This window comes from Peromyscus californicus, unplaced genomic scaffold (genome assembly GCF_007827085.1).
Source record: "Peromyscus californicus insignis strain IS unplaced genomic scaffold, ASM782708v3 Scaffold_12__1_contigs__length_115047231, whole genome shotgun sequence".
In the NCBI taxonomy this organism is placed as follows: Eukaryota; Metazoa; Chordata; class Mammalia; order Rodentia; family Cricetidae; genus Peromyscus; species Peromyscus californicus.
This window is the reverse complement of record NW_026294413.1, coordinates 46,453,281-46,478,620: the sequence shown is the minus strand read 5'-3', so window position 1 is coordinate 46,478,620 and position 25,340 is coordinate 46,453,281. Positions and strand designations below refer to the sequence as shown.

At 39.9% G+C, this 25,340-nt stretch overlaps 1 protein-coding gene across 6 annotated transcripts in view; it reads left to right on the top strand.

The window, feature by feature from the left end:
* Nucleotides 1-25,340, top strand: part of Enox1 (ecto-NOX disulfide-thiol exchanger 1) — a 562,201-nt gene that overhangs the window by 276,346 nt on the left and 260,515 nt on the right. For 5 of the 6 annotated variants that reach the window (XM_052732691.1, XM_052732690.1, XM_052732686.1 and 2 more), the window contains one exon: nt 5,713-5,854. The gene's annotated coding sequence lies outside the window, so the exon portion shown is untranslated. The remainder of the gene's footprint in view (nt 1-5,712; nt 5,855-25,340) is intronic. The other variant, XM_052732689.1, reaches the window with a different exon arrangement.

Below are 25,340 nucleotides of genomic sequence, written 5' to 3'. Positions count from 1 at the left end.
TACAGTACCTAGAGAGATGTTGGACCACATACCTGAGCACTAAGGCCCATATAATTACCACAGAAATCTGGCCGTGGCTTGGCTCAGACTCCTAGCTCCATTCTCTCACAAAGCTTTAATCAAGTCTTTGATTGCCAAGGCCATAGTCTTCTCTACTGAGTAAGCTGGCTATTGGCTTAGAAACTTCCCTCAATTCCTCTCCATAAGATCATTCACAACATGGAAGTCAAGATCAGCGGAGCAAGAGTGATGTCACTTCTCATCACTTTTCTCGTATTCTAATTCTGAGGTAGCCTCGAGGCCTGCCTAGCCTATAGTTACAATAGTGATGAGACACCCAAGGCTGTAAATACAAGTATGGAACCGTGCAAACAATCAGTGCGAGGCCTGGCCTTGCTGTGTGACCCACTTTAAGTCTCCAGACAGAGGGAAAGGGAAGAGTCTTTTCCTAGTACAGATAAACAGTGTACACTCGTGCTTGGTTTGGAGCAAGCGCACAGCACTAGAAGGAACTGGAATTACATGTCTCATGGAAAAGTCATCAGAATTAATGGTCTGGAGCAGTCTCAACTTGGGGATTGCGACCTCTTTAGGGGTCACATATCAGGTATCCTGCATATCTGATATTTACATTATGATTTATAACAGTAGCAAAATTACAGTTATAAAGTAGCAACGAAATAAATTTATGGTTGAGGTCGCCACATCATGAACTATTTTAAAGGGTTGCAGCATTAGGAAGGTTGAGAAGCCCTGGTCTGAAGTGAGTTAGCTGTCTTGATTGGAAATTCTAAAGTAAAGACAAAATAAAGAGCAGGCTTCTTGCTCTTTCATTTACAGTCAATTTTGGATTGACATTAAACATTTAATTAAATATTTAACATGAAGAAGCCATGCTTATGAGTCAGAAGTCAAAAGCCCCACACCTACCTTTGGAAACTTACACAGTACTTTCATCTCAGTCTGTAAAGTAAGACTGTAAGAGAAATTCTCTGGTTTGTTATTGCTGCTGTCTGTTGAACAATACACTACCAATGCAGAGGTCCATAGGAATCAGGCGATAACCTCACTGAGAAAGAGAGTAGGGAGTGGTGGGGAGTATGAGGCTGGAAATACAGGCCTCTGTTTGACCCCCTGCCTCAGCCCTTACCAGCCTTTGACATGAAGAAATCCATCCCATTGTTACCAGATCTTCTTTTTTCATTTTTTTAAAATGTCCATTAACCCAAGTGCTCTTCTAACTGGGTAATTCTAACAGCAGCTTCCATGGCTGTGTGCTCTAGACACCTGAAGAATCATTAGCAGGTCCCTCCTAGGTGCAGTATTTTACCCCTTCAGAGAAGACTGTACATATCCTGGTTGGGACCTTCCATTCAGGAGGACTGTGGACTGTTTGCCAGGCAGGTGAGTACACCTGGAGGAACAAGAGAAACAGGGGAGTCCATCCTACCTGTACCAGCTGATTCCAGGGTTGGGGGTTCACTGTCCTGTAGCTAGTAGACTGCTTCCATAGATCTAGAGATGTGCCTGTGAGTACTCTCTCCTGAGGTTGGAGATGATAGAGGAGCACACATTTCCAACAAGGAATTTAGGTCTGATCCTTGAGGAAATAGGATGCCCTTGTGGGCTCTTGAGTAGTGGAATGTACATAATTAGAACAGCACTAAAAGTTAGTTATGCATTCATTTACATTTGCATATGTATCACCATGTATGTGAGAGGATAACAAATTGTTTGGCGTTTGTCAAGATGACTACAAAGAGGGAAGCCTTGCTGAGAGTCTATGGTGATCCATAGAGAATGATGTCATGTTTAGAATGGGAGGAAAGAAGGGGAAAGATTGAGATGGGCGAGAAGTATCCATGGCTCCGTCCATTTTGTAAATGCTGTCTTCCTTCCATTCTAGAGATTGTGGCAAAGTAGCACAGACTAAGATTTGTACAGTAAAGGGATTTCTTTGCTTCCAAGAGGATGTTGTCTCTTCCCCATGGAGACTGTAGAAAACCGAGCTTCCAGCATGCAGAATGAGGCATCTTCTAGAAGGGCCCTAACCCAGTTAATAAGAATGGAGGGAGAAGGTCCTCAAGGTACAGTCACATCTTAAAGTCATCACCTCTTAATGATGTCACGTTGGCAAGGGGCACAGTTAAAGCACAGCTCGGTCTTTGGCAAAGGTCTCAGTTGTAGGAGGCAGAGAGGGTGAGAGAATTGAAGCCACTCCAGGCTTTTTGTTCTCCTGCTCAGTACAGTCTTGTGTGAGTCTGGTATGGACAAGGCAATGTGGCTGGGTGAATCCCTGTGAGTGTATATATTCAATGGGATTGTGTTTTAAATGTAGAAACAAGAAGATTCTTGCTAGGGTTCTTTTGAACTCCAGAACATAGAAGGATTAGGAATATCCATTACTGCAACAAGACGAATGCCTTTTAAATCAACTTACATTTATCTTTAAATGAATGCTACAAAAGCAAATAGTCTCGGTTTCCCTTGCTTCTTCTGGTGAATCACAGCCACCGTCATCCTGCTCTGGGCTTGTTAAAAGAGAGCACATTTCATTCTACTTGCCAGAGTAAAGGGGCGTGTGGGTTCTCTCCACAGTGACAAGCATGTTTTCTTGAACAATACCTATTAAAGGTCACATTGACGATCTGAGTCAGAAGCCCTATGATTTAAATTTGAGCCTAAGTTTAAAAATGGCATGTCTAGAGCGTGCCAGTTTCCATTAAGAACCACGGTGTCATTTTGAATTACTGCCGAACTGAGCAGGACCCTGCAGGATATTGTATCTCTTAGCAGAAGGCGGGCATGTTCTCCTTGGCTCCATTCTCTGTCTCTGTTGTGGCAAAGAAAATGATGTCAGACTTCATGGACCTGCTTTCTGGTGAAGTCCCTAATTTTCCAGTAACATCTGAGATGGAAACTTTATCATGTCTGGTTCATAATGCTCATCATGAATGTTGCTTTCCTTACTGAACCTTCTTGGCTCCCCTTCTCCCTGACAGAGGGAACCTCAAGCCCTCTGAGGTCACCAAGCATATGCACCCCCCAGTGGTGTCACTAGACTTTCCAGCCACAGGGCCACCACTTCAGTCATCTCTCCCTCATCCTTGTGAGGATCTTGCTTCATGCTTAGGGAAGGTTGAGTAGGAGAAATGAAGTGACAGAGTTTGAGTCCCATGCCCAACGTCACACAGAATGATGAAACAGGAACTCTCCAGAAAAGTCAAATTCCACATCTCATTCTCAATAGTACCAACTTCTTAACTAGTTGTATTCCTCTGTGAGACAGTAAGTTACCAGGGGGCAGAGGAAGGACAGTCGTACTGTTTCCGTATTTCTTGAATTTTATAATTTCTTAATTGACTCATACATCTCCAGTGTGTAGTGGCTAAGTGAGTACTGTTGGGATTTTTAGTAAGCAGACACGCATGTTACTTTAAATTCGAATGCTAGATTGTGTTGGAATGGTAACAAAGAAAAGAAGAGGTGGTTAGCCACTGTGGTCTGTTTCTTTTGCATTCCCATAACTTAGATTCTCTCTTCCCCTCTCCCATTCTCTGTCAACCTCGTCTTCTTTCATGCGAAGTTGAACTCACTCTGTGTGTCTCTGTTCTCTTTTCTTCCCCATGTACTAGACCCCAACTTTCCAACCTTGAAAACACCGTCAACCGTTTCTTCCTGTTCGTTTATATGTGACTTATGTTTCACTGCCGGGTACAAAATTAAAAGTTTCTAAAAGTTATACGTGGCGATCCTAGCTCCTAGATCATTTTCCAGCCTTTCTGGGGTGCTTAACTAGTGCAGTGCAAATGAGGTAAATGTTCCAAGACTTGGGCAAAAGTACATGACATTGAAGACGTACACACTGAGGGAAGTTTTGAAGTGTTCAGTTGCTGGGTGTTGTTCAGTGGGTATGAAGACGCCTGGTAGAGGGCAAACTGTGGGGCTGTGTTGCTTCCAGAACCATGATGTTAACTGACTGAAAATGGAAATAAAAATCCAGAAAGAGCCCTGTCAAAGCTTACTGAGGGCCCTTTCAGTCATTCAGATGGACATAACCACTTGCCTACTTCACTCAGAGGACGTAGACTCAGTTCCCACCGTGTCAAAAGAAGGAAACTGTGAGTCGTGTAGAGGAGCCTGTGGAAATGAGAAGTGTGCATTGCCATTATTGGCATAGCAGAGCACACAAAGGGCACTGTCACACCAGGGAGCTCCTTGGTTTCCAAGGCACTCTCTTTGTTTGCTTAGGAAAGAGAGTTGGAAGGAAAACAGCATTGCTTTAGCTTGGTTGTCTGCTTTTCACAGGGCCCAATAGAGTAAGACAATATTTGATAAAAACCTAAAGCAAATTAGGAAACACAATTTCATAATTAATTTAGTAATATTTGAACTTGATCTCTCTGGAGGTTATGTGTTTCTCATCAGTTGTGTTTATGAAATAGTTTTCTCAATCTCATAGGCTCCATCATGAAATGAGAGGAAGAGACGGCCAGAAGCACTCTGGGTTTTAGTAGAAAGAGGACTTAACCCTGAGCTCAGGAAGATGTGTGTCAGCTTTTCTCAGCTGCAGTGCAGGGTGGCCGTCCCCCAGCCCTGCTGTGGGATGTTCTGTATGGCAAATGTGTTGCTGATTGGTCAATAAAACACTGATTGGCCATTGGCTAGGCAGGAAGTATAGGCGGGACAAGGAGGAGAATAAAGCTGGGAAGTGGAAGGCTGAGTCAGAGAGACACTGCCAGCCGCCACGATGACAAACAACATGTGAAGATGCCGGTAAGCCACGAGCCATGTGGCAAGGTATAGATTAATGGAAAAGGATTAATTTAAGCTATAAGAACAGTTAGCAAGAAGCCTGCCATGGCCATACAGTTTGTAACCAATATAAGTCTCTGTGTTTACTTGGTCCGGTCTGAGTGGCTGTGGGACTGGTGGGTGATAGAGATTTGTCCCGACTGTGGGCCAGGCAGGAAAACTTAAGCTACACAGCCCTGCCCTCCATATGAAGGCCCTGTCCAGATCGATGCCTGTAGACATTTGGGAAGTAGCAATGCTGCTCTGGTACTCACAGCCTGCCCAAAGCTTTTCAGTCTGAGCCCAATGTCATGAGGGGAAGTGGAGAAGCAGGATTGTTTATAAAATATTCTTGACTGTTTGCAGTTTCTGAATCCAGTGCTCAAAGTTCTATGTTTCACCTCTCCGTTTACTAATAAAATGATTTGGGTACAAATCATTAATAGAAATTAATAACATCCCACTAGATTAGTTAGGGCTTCTGTTGCTGTGAAGAGACATCATGACCACAGCAACTCTTATAAAGGAAAACAATTAATTGGGGTGGCTTACAGATCAGAGGTTTAGTCCATTATCATCATGGTGCAATATGGTGGTGTACACCCAGACATGGGCTAGAGAAGTAGCTGAGAGTCCTACATCTTGACTTGCAGGCAACAGGAAGTGGTCTGAGACACTGGGCTTGACTTGAGCATATATGAGATCTCAAAGCCCCCACAGTGACACACATCCTCTAACAAGACCATGCCTACTCCAACAAAGCCACACCTCCTAGTAGTGCCACTCCCTATGAGCTTATGTGGGCCAATTGCGTTCAAACCACCACCTGTACTTTCTGAGCTTGGAAAATGGGTAGGACTGGCAGTTGGTCCTGGTGCTGGAAACATTCCCTAACAGTGTGCTTTTCTTTGCTTCCAGAAGCATTTGGCATGTCAGAGCTATACTGTCTTCCGTGGGACTTCCTTTGAGCAGCTACCATAAAACACTTTTTTGAATACGTTGTTTCAATCAAGACCTGAAAGGACAGATATCCATCTTCTTCTCTGCAGACCATTTTAAGGTTTGTGTTATTTATTTCCATTTTTATTACCAGAGATATTGTTAATTTTAAGGGATTTTTCTAAAAAATTCATTGATAATCCATTTCAATAAGAGCTCTGCAAGTAGATAATGCACAAATTATAAAGCTTTAATTTAACTGGGAGATACACATAAATAAAAGAAAATATGCTGTGGTACATCTCATTTCCATTATCTCATGTTCTGTATGATGCTTCGAAGATATTAGAGATAACATAGGTTCCACATTGGCTGTAAACAAACTTTATTTCTAGGTTTACAAACCCTTAACTGAATAGATTCCATTAGTTTATATTAGGTATGACCATATACCATATTTTGCTAGATATTTTTAATCAGCTAGTACTTACGCATAAATGCACTTTGAAATATCAAAAATCAAAACTGCATTTGTCAGTATCAACTAGTGCTGCCACCAGGGCACCTTTAAATGTAGAATCTCAGTGGACCAAGTGTCCTCATTTTCTCTACCAGGAAGTATTCACCTTAACGTTTCTTGAATGATAAAGAAGGCTTGTGTCAGTGTGTGTGTGTGTGTGTGTGTGTGTGTGTGTGTGTGTGTGTGTGTGTGTGTGTTCGCATTTTGAAAAGCTAGCAATACTTTTGCTCGCTCAAGGAGCAAGCTGGCAGGATGCAGCTTCATCTGGAAGTAGACTTGCCTCTGAGATAGCACCAAATAAAATACTTTTATTTTGAAGACACTGTCTGACAAAGACTATATTTGGTTCATGCATCTTTCATGGCTGGAGCAAGCAGCAGAGTATACAGAGTAAGGCCTGGAACACAGAGTGGACAGGAACTAAATAAAGAGCAAGCGAGAAGGCACACACGACCTCCCAGCCTGACACATCTTTTCCCCAAAGGCATTTATTTCATTTGGTGGGACTTTTATTCTGTCCAAGGTGACAAATGTTTTTTCCCTAATAGACCTTTACTGTGTTTTACTTTTTTATTTCTTTCATGTCTACTGAGAAATCAGAGCAAAGTTTACTGCAATCCTGGGCTAAATTCCATTCTTCCCATTTCAAAACCTCCATTGTGGGGCATCTTGATTAGTTTGCCTTGGAGGGCATGGCTGTGGCTATTTATTAAGGGATGGGGGGGTTGATGGGAAGTTGCGCCCCCATCTCCCACTCCACCTCCAGTCTGCAATCTGGTAGCTTGCTGGATCCTGATGACTGTATCTATAGAAACAGACACACTGCGAGGACACACCTGAATGCACCTTCTCATCTGCAAGCAAGATTCTGCCTCACCTGTCTGGTTTTAACCCTTCATACCCAAAGATTTGGTTTCCTTTTATGATACTGAGATATTTTAAAAATCACAGAAAATAATGAAATCTACCCCATAACGAAATTTTAAGTACATTGTCAACTTCATGTATATTATGAACGTGTTCTTTGAGAATTGTAGTAGTTTATCTTCTTAAATTCTACACCTACTGAAAAGCCCCTCTACACATACCTGGCGCCAGCCCCCACCTTACTTCCGTCTTCCATGAGTTTGACCGTGATTACTTGTCCTTGTGGGACAAACTTCTTTCACTTTGCATAATTGCTTCCTTTGTAATATCCTTTTCTGGGCATATGCTACATTGTAAAAAATTCATTTGTCATTTTGTTTGTGTATGTGCACATGATGGGGAGTGGAGTGTGGGTACCATACGGTGAATATGGAGGTCAGAGGGCAGCTTTGTGGAGTTGGTTCTCTCTTTTCACCTTTATGTGAGCTCAAGGACTCAGACTTAACCCATCAAGGTTTACCAGCTAAGCCATCTCCCCACCTCTCCTTTTTTTAAAAAAAATTATATGTTGATAGTTTATGGATCTACATGTTTTTATTTTATTAATTTGCATCTACATATTATTATAAATAATGTTTAATAACTAAGCCATGAGGATGTCTCTACAAAGCTCTTTTCTCAATTCCTTGGGTATATACTCAGAAATAGGATTGTGGGATCATATGATAATTCCATTTTTAATTTTTGAGAAAAAAATTGTGCTGTTTTCCTGAGTGATGGTTAACATTTGAACACAGCCAGCAGCGTTCAAGCACTGTGGTATCTCTATGTCTTATCAATGCTTGTTCCTTTTTGCTGATTTAATAATATCTGCTTGGAGGATATCTGTTCTAGCTCTTTCTTATTATTGTTTAGCTTTTTGGCTAAATATCATTTGCTTTTGGCTCGTGAGTGACAGCGGCCCTTATAGGTGTTGTATATTAACCTCTGCATGGATGGATGGAGAGTAGGCTCCATCTCACTCTGTCCATTGCTTCCTCCCCTACAGAGAGACTTTTTACTTGATATGATTCCATGTGTCCATGTTGTTTTGGTCATCATTCTACTTTTGGTGTAAAAAAAGGGAAAAAACATAGGTAGAGACAATATTGAGGAGCTATTTGTGCTTGTCTTCTACTCATAACTTTTTCGGGAGGTGGCCTTAGGTTTAAGTCTTCAATCAGTTGAGGGTTGGTTTTAGTATATAGTTTAAAATGAAAGAACATCTCATTCTTTTCCAGTTTTCCTAACACAAGGTGTTGGAGAGACTTCCTTTACTTTATTTGGTAGCTACGAGGACTCAAATCGTCAGAGACCATTTGATTGAGTGTAGGTCCTTTTGTGACTATCCTCTGTTGTCTTGATCTACTTTTCTGCTCTATATTGCATAATTTTCTTTTAATTACCATGGTTTTGTAGTCTATTTTCATGTGAAAAAGTATATTACAGGTACAGAATGCAATTCTTGCTTCTCAAAGTAATTTGGTTATTATTGTTCTATGGCATTCCATATGAATTTCAGGATTATTTTTCCTATTTCTGTGGCAAATTCGATTGGGCTTTTGAGAAGATTGCATTGATTTTTACAAATCACTTTGGTTAGTATAGATATTAGAGCAAAATTAAAGCTGTTAATCTATAAACATGAGGTCTTTCATTTGTTTATATATTCCCTTGGGTTTCTTCAGCAATATTTGGTAGTTTTCAGTATTCAAATATTTTGTCTGTCTGGTTAGTTTTGTTCCTAAGTGTTTTCTAGCTTTATACTTTTTATTGATTAATTTTGCTGTTTGACAATTTCATGCTTGTATACGATATATCCTGATTACCCTCAGTCCCTACCCTTTCGAACTCCCTTCCTCTTTACCAGTCTTTCTCCCAGGTCCCAGATTTTTGGTTGTGCTTTGTGAATCATTTATTTTAAGTGGCAATCTGTGTGACCATTGAAATAGAAGTGTTCACTAGATCCTCATCAGATCATTGGTGAGGGCACAACTGAAAACAGTGATTCCCTTGCTTTCTGAATCTATCAGCAGCAAACAGTTTAGCAGTGAGAGATAGGAGCCCCTGAATGAGTCCCTCATCCACTGATGCCTGACTGTAGACATGCCCATTCTTGTGCAGACCCAGTGTGGGCATCCAGAGATGCTGTGGGTTTATGATTACATGGCAGCATCTTAACCATGAGATGACCTTTTACAGCCAAACTGGTCTTCTGACTCTGAGATTTTTTTCACTCCATCTTCTAAAATGTTCCCCACGACTCAGAGGGTATGGGACAAGTGTCTAGTGTAGTGCTGAGTTGTCACATAATCTTGGTATTTGAGCAGCAATGGATTTATTCATTCCCATTCCCTGGAAAGGCAAAGCTTCTCTGATTAAGACTGAAAGTAGCAATTGTCTATAGGTAGAAACATGAATATTTAGCAGGCAGCTCAACACTGTGTCAATTCAGCTAAACCACCTGTTCCTGAGTATTTTATGTCTTACGGTAAATGAGATTGTTCTTGTAATTTCCTTTTCGACTGCTAGTTGTTATTATGTAGAAACAAAGTATTTTGATGTTCATTTTCTATCCTGAAACTGTTGACTTTATTAGTTCCTATGCTTCTCTGTGAAATCCTAAGAGCTCTTTATAAGATGATGTCATTATCAACAGGTGATTTTATTTCTTCCTTCCCCATAATGATGTTTTCAATTTCTTGTATCAACCAAATTGTATTAACTAGGACTTTTAATGTTATGTTGATAAAAATGTGTCAAAAATGGCATCTTTTCCTTGTTACTAATTTTGAAGGGAAAATTTTAGATTTTCTTAATTGAGTATGATGCTCAAATGGGCTTTTTATTCATGACTTTTATTATGTCAAGGTAATTGCTTCCTATACCTAAATTGCTGAGTTGTTTTGTTTTGTTTTAATCATGGAAGGGCATTAAATTTTGACAAGTATTTTTCTATATCTACTGAGATGATCTTGCGGTTTTTATACCTTTTTATTGTTAATATAATGTGTCTTACAGATGGCTTCTGGGTATTGAACCATCCTTGCAGCCCAGAGGAAAATCCCATTTGTCTTGGTCTATAATCTTATTTCTGTGCTGTTGAATTTTGGGTAAGGATTTTTTTTTTTATCTCTGCTCATGGGAAACACTGGCCAGTGATTTTCTTTCCATAGAGTATTTTCGCCTGGCTTTGGCAACAGCCTTGGCTTTGTGTAAGAGTTTTTGTAGTAATCCTCCTCTTCAATTTCTTAAAGAGTTTGAAAAAAGATTAGTGTTGATTTTTCTTAAGTATTTGGTAGTTTTCCAGGCTGCGTAAAGCCTTTCTTTGGTGAAAGGTATCTTATTATTGTTAACTTAGTAGGCAGTTACAGGTCTGCATAAGCCTTCTTGTTCTTGCAGAGTAACTACTGGTAGGCTGTAGTTTAGTTGTGGTCTAGGCTGTAGTCTGCTCGACTCAGACTATCCAACTTCTTGGTATCTGGTTGTTAATTTTAGCCCAACAATATTTTGCATTGCTGATGTAGCATGGAATCTAATGCCTTCTCCTTTGCTCTGGTTTTACCTGTTTGAATCTTTCTCTAGAAAAAATGTGCATTTCCCAACCTCATGTGATACTAATGAATTTCTTCTTCTAGATAAAAAGCCCCCTTGTACCATTATAGCATCATTTTTCAAATCATCCCTTTCCCCCCTTTTGGGGAGAAAAGCCCATTTTATGTTGTTTCAATAAAATCTTTTTCCTGAAAAATTGTATAATTCAAATTTTAGCCATCTAGATATCTTCATTGCTCCTGTTTTAGAGTTTCTTAAGTTACTGCATTTCACTTTAAGAGCACAAAGAAAGGGAAGGGGGATTAAATGTTATCTACTTGTATTTCTCAATCACCGCTTTGGGTGGGGCCATTCTTTGTGGCATAAGATTGAATTATGCATTTTAGAATTTTTCAAGTCTCCGGATTTCAAAAACCAGATGCTAACAACTCCTAATAATTTCAGCCATTGTGATATATTCAGATCTCCCCTCCCAGTGCTGAGGAGGTCTGCTGATGCCTGCATGCCTCACTTGACACTGATGATGTAGCTGGTGAACTGAATACAGGGTGGGGCTAGGCCCTTTTCTGCTCTATCATACTTCTCAAATCCCTGGGTTTTCCAGCCATCTAAAGGCACATCTGCTGCCTCTATCCATGCTCTTTTATAGGACTAGTACTTTTAGTTTGGTACTTAAAGGAAATCATGTTTGTCTGATTGAAGAACATGGTTAAGAGGAAGATCATGTTAGTATTTAGTTCAGGGAAATAACAGAGAAAGGGCATCTCTGAGGATGGGGAGGAGCAGCTGGGCCTGGACCTCAGGAGAAGTGTTTGTACAGATATTACAGCCCAACAGTCGGTATGTTGGTTGAACAGATACCACAGTAGTAGTTGGTCAGTTACTAAAATCGGAAAAGGGGGAAACCAACAAACAAAAAACCACTGACATCTGAGGAAAGTGTACAAAATGAGGGATTCTTTCAGCACACACCTTAGTTTCTGTTTCCTTCCAGGTCATAGGCTTCCTCAAATCCTAGAAGATTAGTCTGTGGGGAGCTGGCTGGCAGACGCCTGGGTTCTGATTTGCCTTGACTACCTGCTCATTTCACCCTCCTCTCCCTTCCTCTGACTTCTTGCTAGCTCATTCTCCATTCTTCATGCATTCTGAGTGTGGAGAAATGACTTGACCAGTTCTGTTCCTCCTCATTCTGCCCAGAGCTGGAGCCAAGTTCTCAATTATAAAGACAAAGAAACATTTGACCTTCGTGAATTTGCCCACCCTCAAAGCATTGGTAAGGCTCCATCTCCTTGTGACTTATAATGATAGGTGTAGGACCTCCCCATGGAAAAGTCAATATTGTTCCCTTCTGTTGTTTTGGGGTTTTATGTAAAAACAAATCACAGAATTCTCTACTCCAGAGGTTACTTCATAGTCTAATGAAAAAAAAAAAAAAGGTCATGGTTTAAGGAAACAGAGTTCTAGGTAGGAACATCTCACTTCTTATAGTGGGATTACCCTCAGCATCTTTCTTAGCTTCCACAAGAAGACACAGAAAGCATGGAGATGAGCCAAAGACTGCTAGCAGAATATAGTCTTCGCTTCTTAATAAGATGAGAAATTCTGTATGATAAGGTTTCTCATCTGTAAAAGGTCACATTTATGAAGAAGGAAAAATAACAACAAAGGACTTCCATTATCATACATTAGTTATTTATAGCTCCATGCCTTAGCTCCTAGGTGAGGTTTTTTAAAACAGTGTTTCCTTGTCTTGCTGTCTTTTGTACATAGGACACGAAGTTATATTTGACTTCACTGAGTTTCTCATTTCCTGAAATAGACTACCAGCTCTGTAAACATTGAAGAATAAATATTAGCTTTATGAGAACACGTTTCTTTACTAGTTGAAAAATAGCATGTAATAAAAAATACAAGAATGTAATATTGAAAATTATAGATCAATATGCCTTCTTATTGTGGATGTATATCTAATCCTTACACGTGGAGTCTGTTTTCAGAAAAATGCATGCTGTATAATACCACTTGTGTCTGTGATAAATTTCCACCCCTCATATTTAACGATACATCTCAAGTGACTCTTGCCTTACTAGTGAAATGTTTGGGCTTATTTTCCATTATGATGTTGAAAATGCTGTGGTTCATCGCTCTGAATGCTAGGAATTTCACACAATCCAAAGTTAGTAAAATGCTTATAGATTCCTTCTTGGCGAAACATCCCCGCCTCGCCCTCCCCCCCAAAAGGAAGCTGCCTTGGAATTACATTAGGAAATTTTGCAAGAAAAGGAAATTTTTGTGAGGGATGTTTTTAAGAGTCAATTGTGACCTTGCACAGCTAGTCAAAACTTTTAATTGTGCAAACTGGAGTCTAAAATCCATTTAAAGTAGCAATGGAAACATGTCATCCATCAAGTATGGCTCCAAAACCTTCCATTCACAGCCCACAAGAAGGAAGAGTAACTCACATGAAGAGGGATGTGATGAAACTCTCTTTTAAGGGAAAAAGCAACCTAATTGTGTTCCAGTAATTCACTCCCATCTAAGGATGGCCGCCGGTTGTCAAAGTGCCACTGACTTCTTTCATCACATACAGCCTCTCTTCTGCAATGACTTGGTGTCGTTCCTCATGCTGAGGACCGGAAGTGATCAGCCTTCTGTACTTTAGCTCAGAAATTCGACAAGCCGGCCTAATAGGAATATCTCTTTCTAATCATCTGCCTTGCTGCACTTTCTCCAAATAATTCCACAAAGCTTATCCACTGCTATCGTGAAGAGGTTTAAGCCTGAGTGAGGGCAAACAGCCTAAGTGTCCACCCCATACTTTACAGTGTTGATGTCACAGCCCTGATTTTGAAAGTTCAAAAGACAATTGCCATCCTTCCTATTCTTCCTTCTACTGACTTAATGTTTCTCACTAATGTGTGTGTGTGTGTGTGTGTGTGTGTGTGTGTGTGTGTGTGTAACTGTCATTAAAGATGTTTGTGTCTACGTATCATGTGATACTGTTTTTCAGTTTACATAGATGGAATCCTGCTAAATAGCCCTTGGCAACTTGTTTTCTTCTGAACACTGTTTTTAAGCAGTATCTCCTTTATTAGCCAGTTTTCCACATAAAAAGTACCACATGTCCAACTTCACAGAATAGTATTTATCATTCTTTTGTATCTTCTGGACGGACACCTGCCTAGTCCCATCTCTTCTTGACATTAAATGTACAAATAAGCTTTTGATGTGAATCAGCCATATGCTACTGCCAGAGAATCAGCAATGGGAAATCCCTGCTTTTTATATCCTATTGTTCAAGTCTTAGAAGGTCTATTAATAGAAAAAACCCTGAGCCAGACAGATATTGGGGTGAAAGCTGAAAGATCAGACAAGCAGAACAAGCTACAGCCAACCTCACCTCGCTGACTCCTCAGCTGATCCTCAGACTGAAAGCCTCTGAGTCCTCATCTGAAAGGGTCTCAGCTGAACTGCTTTTTCCTGTAGTTCCTGTTTCCTCACGTCTTATATACCTTTCTCCACCCTGCTGTCACTTCCTGGGATTAAAGGCGTGTGCCACCACTCCCTGGCTCTGTTCCCAGTGTGGCCTTGAACTCACAGAGATCCAGATGCATCTCTGCCTCTTGAGTGGTAGGATTAAGCATGTCTGCTACCACTGTCTGGCCTCTGTGTCTACTGTAGTGGCTGGCTCTGTCATCCAAGCCCCAGGCAAGTTTATTAGGGTACACAGTATATAACTACAACATCCTAACACATACACACACACACACACACACACACACACACACACACACACACACACACACACAAACATACAAACAAAACCTGTCTTTCTCTTTTTTATTGGCTTTTATTTTTTATTTATTTAATTTGGGGGGGAGTTTCAAGACGGTTTCTCTGTCCTGGACCTCACTTTGTAGACCATGCTAGCCTCGAACTCACATAGAGCCTCTGCCTCCCATGTGCTGGGACTAAAGGTGTGTGCCATCATGCCCAGCCTTGTCTTTCTTTCCTAACCACAGTTTCTGTTTTATGCTGCTGTTTGTACAAGATGTGTCAATCTTTTCTTTTTATTTATTTATTTTCTAATGAGCCGTTCTGCAGATGGTTTCCCAGCTCCATCTCAGTCCAGTCTAGTTGTTTCAGAAGGGTAAGCATCGCCAGCAGCAGCAGAACAGGGACATAGGCAAACTACAAAGAGTATAAGGGAGGACACCTTCCAGGCTCGCACGTCTGACATTCAGGTGGCGTCCACAAGGGATGCTTTTGGAAGTACATTTGCACATTTGTTCACACTCCATTATCTCAGAGGTCAGCTCATGTAGAGGCCTTTTCCATTAGACCAAGAAAATTTTTTCTTTTTGTCCTTGGATTCCGTAATAACATTAGGAAGAAATGTACATGATTCATAAAAGCTTCAGTACCTTGTTAAATATTTCAGACCAATCTCATCGTAAATGTTTTAGTGTCTGGTTCCTTCACAAAATGAGAGCTATTGAAAATTCTCAGGTGAGGACTGGAGTGGTGGCTTAGCTGTGAAGAGCTGGTTCAGTTCCCAGCATGCATGTCCGTAACTCCACTCTAGGGCATCCATCGCCCTCTTCTGGCCTCCAGGGGCAGCTGCACTTGGGTACAGTTACCCACACAGACATACAGGCACACATATAATTAAAAATAAAATTACATTGGACGTGGTAACCTACACTGTCAATCCAAGCACTTAGGAGTCAGAAGTCAGCTGTCATTGAAGAGTTTGAGGGCAGCCAGGTCTACATATAGAATGCCAGACCAGTTGGGGGACAGAGTGAGACCCTATCTAAAATTGAAAAATAAAACACCTACATCTTTAAACCTTTTTTCTTGGGTGATAAATATTGGTGGATTTGGGGGATTTTTTTATGAAGAATTTTTGCCTAGCATCTGATAAATCTTATTTAAGTGATCAAATAAACAAATTAATTAGTATTTGTAGATGGTACATGATCATTTGTTCTAGTGGTATTTCTGAATTCTTTTTACATATCTTTTATCTGTTAGAACAACGAACTTCAACACTTGAACCTCTGTGATTCAAAACAAGTCTAATAAGTAAATGATCTGAGTTTACTGAGGGTATCAATTTCCAAGAGATCAAAATTAAAGTGTAGGGTTCCTAGTTTACTTGAGGCTCTGAAGAAGTGTCCTCCAACATTAAAAGTTTACAGCTCATATACCTTAAGAACATAGGCTATTTCCAAATCCTGTTTTGTTTTGCCACTCTAAGAAAGTACAACTTTGGGGGAAATGATTATATTTTTGCACAAAAGCATGTTTTGAGCCAATCACTACCACTAAAACAAAACAAAAACCCGGCAACTTAAAAAACTGAGCTGAGGAGATGTTTCCCCTGGTAAAGTTCTTGGGCACAGGCAGGAGGATCTTCATTCTGATCCCAAAATGTAGGTAAAAATTCAGGCAAGGAAGTGCATGCCTTTAATCCAAGAGCTAGGGAGGCAGAGACAGACAGATCCTTGGAACAACCCAGTCAGGTAGCCTAGCCAAATCGGTGAACTCTAGTTCAATGAGAGGCCCTATCTTAAATGATAGGGCAGAAGGGAACTGAGGAAGACTGAAGACACCTGACCTCAACTCTTGGCTTACACACACATGCACGCACACACACGTGAACATTCACATACATATGCATGTACACAAATTCACACAAACATGCATTCAAATGCTTATGCACAACCCACATGTGCACACACACACACACACACACACACACACACAAATTTCAAGAAAGAATAGAAGCAACTATATGTAGAATAGACGTAGTCTTTCCTGGTTCAGTTACTGAGTTGTAAATGATTTATTCCTTTTTGTATACTGCAGATCACGACAGTGTAAATGATCTTACCACTTTCCAAATGTAACTTTCTATCTTAAAAACACTTAATAAGTACTGAGCACTGCCTTTGGTCACCCTGGGCAATGCTCTGGTCATTACTGAAAGTCAAGCTTATAGGGCTTTTATTTCCACACTGCCCCCCTTAATCTTTATTTTTGTTGTACTTGATGGAATTCTGCTAAGCTAAGATTTGTGCCAAGTTTAGTTTTCACTAGACTTTTGTAGCTGAGTATAAGTCCTCAGAAAATAGAGTTCCTGTCAGAAATTCTGACATGCACTCCCTATCGCTGCTCTGCTGCCTGCCTGTCATCACACTGCTTAAGGCCTTGTGTGGATGTGTGCCATCAACAGGGAAATGCTTTCCAACTGTGACTCCTGATTTTAAGAAGGACTTTTCTATGGCAGTATGGTATTCATAGGGTAACATAATTTGTGCTGTTCTCTTACCAATAAGTTTATCACGTCTATCAGCACCAGCGTTGTTGGGTTCGTATTCAAGATGCTCCTTAATAAATGTGATGTGTTCTCAACAGATTGGAAATTCTATTTCTGATCACTTTAGAAAACCAACTGTCCATCGATCTGCGTTACCATTACATCTCCATCACCACCAGACCTACAGCCTTCCATGTTTTCCTGTCCATTCTCTCTCAGGGGGCTGGAGTAGAGTGACTGACATTTATATAATTTCATACATGTATGCAATGATATATGGTCATATCCACCCCACATTTTCCTTTTCCAACCTCTCCCATCGCCCCCAACATGCCCCCCTCACAACTGATCATCTCCTCCTCCAATTTTTCTTTATAAAATAACTCACAGTCTAATTAGTGCTGCCCATATCAGATGAGTATGGGCAGCCTACTAGCGGTTCCTGGGAAAGAAGCTGATTCTCTCTCCCCCATCAGTAGCTCCACGGTTAGCAGTTCAGCCTTGGGAGCTCCTCCTCCATTCATGCTGGGGATCACCTTTCGGAACTGAGGAAACAGATCTTGTAAAGCCCTGCTGTGGTCCTACTACTTTTATGCCTTTTGTTTTTATTTCAGAGCCCAGGTAAATTTTTGTAAGTAGCAATTACTACCAAGTAGCTTAGTGGGAGAAAGGTTGGTCATGATGTTGAATTATGAGTTTTTCAGTCAAAGCTTGAGAAAATATCCATTGCAATCTGAAATGGCACATAGAAGAGTAGAAAATGAAAGCATGGGTCTTTATTCAGATGGGAAAATCATCTGAATAAGTTGGAACCTGAATTTGGAGTGTTTTGTGTGGAAACGCTGTGCAAAATTTAAAGATAATACATCATTACCAAAAGTGTTGAACAGACACAATTAGATGAACAGATCTAAGCAGAAAGCAATGCTGGTGTTAGGAAGCTAGGAAAATCGTTCATTTCAAGTGTGCTCTTAGTACATGCAACCCAGAGATCAATACTTAGGGATGGCGAGTCTCAAGGTTGCTTGCTAAGAGAGAAATCACTACTGGAAAGCCTCCTGATGTGGTGAGCACAGTCATATTTTTGGAATCAAGTGATGCTCATTGTCAAGGGCAGTGGTACTCTTGGATAATTGCTGTAACATAAGCTTACTGCTGATGGAAATCTTCACTATAGTACCAAACACCTTATCCTCCTCATGAATCTTTAATTCCCCTCCAGTATTTTGACTCTAAGATGATCCACTCTGAGAGGAAATATGGAAGGCTGGACTTAGGCCAGCATAAGGAGATTATGTTAATTTATCCAACAGTGAATTTACCTAAAGTCAATTGTAAACTTCATTTGGATATAGGTCTCCTAATGCACTTCTTTTAAAAATGAGTACTCTTTACATTGAAGAGGTGCTTTAAGACAATAGGTGTATTGCTGGTGTGGCCCAGAAAGTAAGTGATTGCTTTCATTTACATATAACATTTGATTTCCTCTTAACAGTAACAGTTCAGTCTGGGAGAATAAGACATTGATGTACAAGGTACCTGACTTCCGATTGTGTCTCCATGAGAGAAAGGGGTTATAGGTTCAGATTGTGCTCTCCTAGTCTGAAAGACGAGGGAGGAGAAGATAAAGGACAATGGCCCACCAGCTTTCTCTTCTCCATAGTCCCAGGATTTGGCACACAGCCAGTGTTTCTATAATTTAATTTCATCTCCTGACAGCACTGAGTTGGTACCAGTGGCTAAAGTTAAGATCGGGAGTTCCTTTTTAAATAAACACAAGAAACTATGTTTGTTTGTTTGTTTTTATGGAAAAGACGTTTTTCCAGATTCTTTCCCAAAATGTGGATGACACTTGAATAAATACCACAAGTGAAAATTTTCCAGATAATTTTCACAAGACTGTTTCCATTTATTTGGAATTTTCCACACACACAGACAATTTACTGAACAGTGAAATCACTGTTAGAAATTCCATCCTAGAGCTGGGGGTGGTCAGTCCAGAGGCAAAGGTGGGTAGATGTCTGTGAGCTCTGGGCCAGCCTGGGTAACATAGTGAGACCCTGTCTCAAGAAAGAAAAACAAAATCCATCCCTAAGGTTTAGCAGGCTGTGAGATCATGCATCTGCTTAGAAGGCTGAACTAAGCAAATGACATTTTGTTTCACTGAATAGAATTTTATGTCTTTAAATTTTTTGGAGTAAAAATTCACTAGTTAAAACTTTTTAGATTCCTCAGGAGCATATGTATTTGGCAGCTTACATGACCCCAGTCGTAAGAGGAACAGGGCTTTCGAAACTTCGGCTCAATTTGCTCATCAGAAACATTAATTTGTAAGTAATGGATGTATGTTGAGAAACTCTACTTGCAGGAGAGTGGTTGTGTGCATAAATTCCTTAGCAAATACACTTTACCTGTTTTCACTTATGCTTGTCTTAGCAAAGCAACCCAGCACACATAGAAGTTCTGGGGACCCTCACCCCCAGTGCGAGCATGCTGTCCCTTCTGTGGGTTGAAGGTGTCAATGCTGCATTTCTATATGACAAGGAGGTGACGAGACCCAGTGCCATTAACCTTTTATTTTTACTACACATGTACTTTTTTCTTTCCAAAATTACCTCACACAGCTTCCTTTTGCTGAGGTCCTGGAAGGCATGTGTAGAAGTTGGCTCATAGCAACTCACAGCAACCATTTAAATGGTTGCTGGACAAATAAATAAGACAATTAATTAAAGGTGGCCACAACAGGTAACTTAGCCAAAATCCTCTAACTTCCATGGGCTGGATACCAGATGGAAATGGTCCCCTTCCGTGTTCTGTCTGCAAAGCCCAGTTCTGTTTATTGCTGTGGCTTTTGGCAGGCTCTCTTTTCTTAGCCCTGCATGCTCCTTGCCGTGTGTGAGCATATTTTCCTGGAACAAAAATGAAGGAAATACTGTTTCTAAAAATATGGTTTATGAGTTTTTAAAACTGCAATCCTCCTTTCTACTAGTTCATTCACATAGGGATCCTGAGAGATGACATTCACAGGAGAAGAAAAAAAAGAAAGAAAGAAAGAAAAGAAATGGCCAATCTGATTTCATCTATACAACAAATCTAACAATTATTTTCATAAAATAGATTAACTCTTCTATTTCTGGGAAATTTTATTTTTGTTGGTTTATAGCCACAGGCACCCTGTTCTTACTAAAAATAGTAACTGTATTTTCTTATTACTTAGTCGTACCAGGAAGTTCTCTTTGCACATATTAATGAATATAATTGCATGGAAGATATTATTTGTTACTTAGAGTTTATAAATGAGAAAATTTAACCCTTGACCTTTTAAGAAGCATGACTAGTAATGAGTTAATTTGGGGTCCCTCACTTTCCTTTTCTCTCCCTTCCTTCCTCCTCCCCTCCCTCCCTCCCCCCTAGTCTCCTCTCCTTTCCTTCTCTCTCTCTCTCTCTCTCTCTCTCTCTCTCTCTCTCTCTCTCTCTCTCTCTCTCTCTCTCTCTCTCTTATTTCCCCCATTGTCTTTTTTATTGCAAAAGATCAAGCTTTTGAGATATATTATTTTTATTTTCTGATACGATATTGTGGGAAAATATTAATCATGCAAAAAGTGGGAAGAAATTTACAGTGACAATTATATGTTACCAGGATATATCATTGCAGCCTTCCCAGACATACATACATGAATTCAATTTATTTCTGCACATATTTTAAACTAAGCTGTAGACTTCACTGCACGTCTGTACATATCCTCTCATGTGTGCATCATGGTTAGAATTGAAATTTAGCATATAATAAAAATGCACAGTTCTCAAGTACATATTTCCCTGAGTTCTAACAAACTTACATGCTTATGTCACCAAAATCTATATATCACCTTAAAACATGCCCTACTCAACCCCCAAGAGCAAACAGTACTTTTTCTAGAACATTGTATGGGTAGAAATCACATATAATAGACTCTTATGTATGGCCCCATTCTTACAGTGTATCTGTTTCTCAGCTTGCCCTGTGTCTCGGTTTGCTGGTCACTGTTTCCTATTTATTGCTGTTGCTGTTCTTCTTTGCCTTGCCTATCCATCTCTTACTGATTGACACCTGGACTCTTGAGCAAATGTGAATGAGCTTCCAAGAGCATTCCTGTGCAAGGCCTTTCATGAGCATGGACCTTCATCTCTGTTCAGGCAACATCTAAAAGTGCAACTGTACACAGGTGCAGACTTGGTTTCGGGAGATTGCTTACATTCCCATCAACAACACGTTATCATTTTAGTTACCAACATCCTCAGTAGCACTTGGCTCTGTAGGTCTTCTTTTCATTTTAGCCATTCTGGAAGTTTCATAGCAGTGCTACATTGTATTCTGAAGTGCATTTTCCTTGACCAGTATATTGAAATCATTTTCATGTGGTTACTGTACATTCATATATGTTCCTCTATGAAGTGCCCGTTAAAGTAGCTTCTCATATTTATACTGGCTTATTTGTATTCTTATTTTTTTTAAGAAAAGCATTCTTCATATATACATATGAAGATATATATATATATGTGATACTAATATATATGCGATATTAGTATTCATCAAATATGTTTTGCTAGTGTGGTCATCCAGACTGGCTTTGCTACCGATTCTCTCAACAATGCCTTTGGTAAGTACATGTTTTCATTTTTGAGATATATTTCTCAAGATCTTTTCCTTCATTGCTTTTATTTCTGTTCTCATTTTTAAAAACTCTTTAACTCAAATCAAAATAATTTTTATTAATTGAACCTTACAGTTTTATTCTTTATGTTTAGATTTATGCTTTATAGTGAGCTAATTTTTGTTTATTATATGAGGTCAGGGTGGAATTAATTGGTCCCTATGTGGATGGTTAATTTTTCAGCAGTATTTGTTAAAAAAAAAACAAAACAAAACAAAACAAAAAAAACCTTGACTTTCCTTATAGAAATTCCTGGGTGCTGTTCCCCTAAATCAAATACTACTATAATACTCTATGTATTTCTCTATCTGGGGACTCTGCTCATCCTCTTGATTGTCTATCTCTTTTTCCAGTACCACAGTGTATGAGATACTTTCCCGTTGCTGTGCTCAAACACCACGACAAGACAGTTTATAAAAGGAAGGTTTTATTTGGCTTACAAGTCCAGAATAGTCTACAGCTTTGTTTGAAATATGCTCACAAATAAGCTGAATTCATGTATGGGAGGAGGGCTGTAGTGATATACCTTGGTAATATATAAATGTCACTATAAAATTTCTTTCCATTTTTTGTGTGATTAATAGTTTTTTATAATATATCAGAAAATACAAGGAATAACTCTCAAAGGCTTGATTTTTTGCAATAAAAAGGGGAATGGGGGAAATAGAGGGAGAAGGAAAGAGAGGGAAGGGGCAAGAAGGGGGGAGGGAGGGAAGGAGGTGGGAGAGAGCGGGACGGGAGAGAGCAGGGGACCCCAAATTAACTCATTACTAGTCATGCTTCTTAAAAGGTCAATGGTTAAGTTTCCTCATTTATAAACTCTAAGCAACAAATTATACCTACCACACAGTCATACTCATTAATATGTGCAAAGAGAAGTTCCTGGTATGACTAAGTAATAAGAAAATATTGTAGTTATTATTTTTAGTAAGAACAGGATGCCTGTGGCCATAGCTCCACAAAATAGAATTTCTCAGAAGCAGAAGAGCTAATGTATTTTGTGAAAATAGTTGTTAGATTTCTTGTATAGATAAAATCGGATTGGCCATTTATTTTCTTTTGGGGGGGAAGGGTGATTGGGTGGGTTGTTTATATATTTGTTTGTTTTGGGTTTTTTATCCAACAAAGTGGGAGGACATGGCAGCAAGTGACAGAAGCAGGAAGCTTCACATCTTCAAACCACAAAGGATGCTGAAAGTGCAAACTGGAAATAGGACAAGGATTTAGAGTCTCAAAGCCCATCTCCAGTGACAAATCTCCAGCAAGGACACCCGCCCCAAACCTCTCCAAACAGGGCCATCAACTTTGAGAACAAATGTTCAAATATCTGAGCTCATGGAGGACACTCATTCAGACCACTACATATGTTGTACTGATTAATGTAGATTTACAGTTAGTCTTCTGGTCAGGTGGTATAAACTATCTGTTCCTTCTTTTCGAAAAGTTTATGTGTCCTGCTTCTTGTGACCTTGTATATACTTTTAAGAATTAGATTGCTGGTTACTAAAAATAAAAACAAAATCAATCAACCAAGCAGGATCATAATTGGGAATATGTTGATATTCAGCCTCAAATTGGGAAGAATTGATGTCTGAATATTGAATTTTCCAATCCATAAACTTAAAATGATCTTCCCACTCATATGGATCTTCTTTAATATCTCTCAAGATATTTTGATGTTTGTATTTTAAAAAAAGTCTTACATGTCTATTATTTAATCTTGGGTTTATATATATATATATATATATGTGCATATACATATATAAGTATATACATATATATTGTAAATGGAGAGCTGAGTGGTTTGAATGTATTTCTTGGCTGACTTTACAGAGAAGGCCTGGGAATAGTGTGGCCATGGGAATATCAAGCATACTTGGTACCCAAGATCTTGGTCTCCATCAGCCATTGGTGGGAACTAGATTTCTCTGGAAAGTGGCTGTTTTAATGACTGTGGTGGTAAAAACAGAAGGTAATGTTGGAACATCTGAGTTAAAGTGGCAAAAACAAAAGGATGCAGAATGCCAAGGGGCCGACCTGAATGAGCCCAAAATAACGTAGTATGTGAGTACCATGCAGAAGATGAAAAGAATATATGTGTGAGTTTGTCTTGATACAGATAAACTACAGAAGGAAGCTCCTCCTTATAAAAGAACTCTACCTGTCCCGAACCTCTCATAAGTGTAGATGCTATTGGTCATTGACTTCCACAGGAAGTATTGGAATGCTATTGTGCAGAGACCTGCTAAAGATTGTACCCATCAACTAAGTGGCCAAGGTCACCAGTGAGGAGTCACAGTGGTATCACTTAGCCATTGCCTGCCCCCTGCACCATGCTGCTATGTGAACCTAGCCTCTGTGATAGTCTTCCCAGTAACTGTGGTCAGTCATCAACAACCCCAAGCGGGACAGTTTACAAAACACATGGCCACTCCTTCTTAAGATAGTTAGCATCAAGGGAAACAAAAGAAGACTGAGGAACTACAAAACTGTCCCCATCCATAAGACACTGAGACTGGACGGTGTGGCACAGTGGGCTATCCTGGATTAGATTGTGGATCACAAAAAGGAAATTACCAGGACCATAGTTGGGTTAAAGTGAAGGCAAGGCCAGTTAGCAGTACACTGATGTCACTTTCTTAATTGTGGTAACTGCATGGTAATTTCAATATTAACATGGTGTAAATGGAGGACGAGTATCTAGGAAGGTGCTGAATTTGCAACATTTCTATAAATCTAAAATTATTATGAAGTAAAATGTTATTAAAATATTAAGAATAATGAGTTAAAGACCTGGTACATAAAATAGATGTTATCAAATATGCCATGGCTGAAGTAGGATCTCGGGTCCAGGCTCTCCTCATTCCTGTGGCTCCTTCCTTCCCTCCTAGGACTCCCCTGGATGTATTTGGTAAACTGTGATACTCCAGGATGAAATCCAAATTCCTTGACATCGTTTCTGGCACATGCATAGTCTTACCCTTGCCTGGCTTTTATTTTCATACCTGTTGACCTCTTGCTCCATGTCTATTCCCCTCATATATTCAGATGGCAATTCCTTTGCTTCAGGCTGACTGTGACTTTCCTCTTGATGTTACACATACTATTCTTTCAACTTGAAGATCATTCTCAAGCTTAGTCACCCTCAGAATCCCTTAAAAATCACCCCCAGACAGCTGCAAAAATGACTTGGGGTAAGAGCCCTTGCTCTTGCAGAGGACCTAGGTTCAGTTCCCTAAGCCCTCACAACCACCTGTAACTCCAGTTCCCAGGGATCCAATGCTCTCTTTTGACCTCTGTAGGCACCAGGTATGCGCATGGTGCACATAAACACCTCTGGGCAAAACACTGATATGTATAAAATAAATCTAATTTTTTTTTTCAAAAATCAATCTTAGAATTCCCCATAACAGCATATCTTCTCTCAAAGCGCTCTTAGCCTGGACTGAGTCTACCAGGTTGATCTCAATCCTCGGGGAGTCTTTGCCCTGGAGGAGATGGGAATGGGGGGTAGGCTGGGGGGAAGGGGAGGGGGGCGGGAGGGGGGAGAACAAGGGAATCTATGGCTGATATGTAGAACCGAATTGTATTGTAAAATAAAATAAAA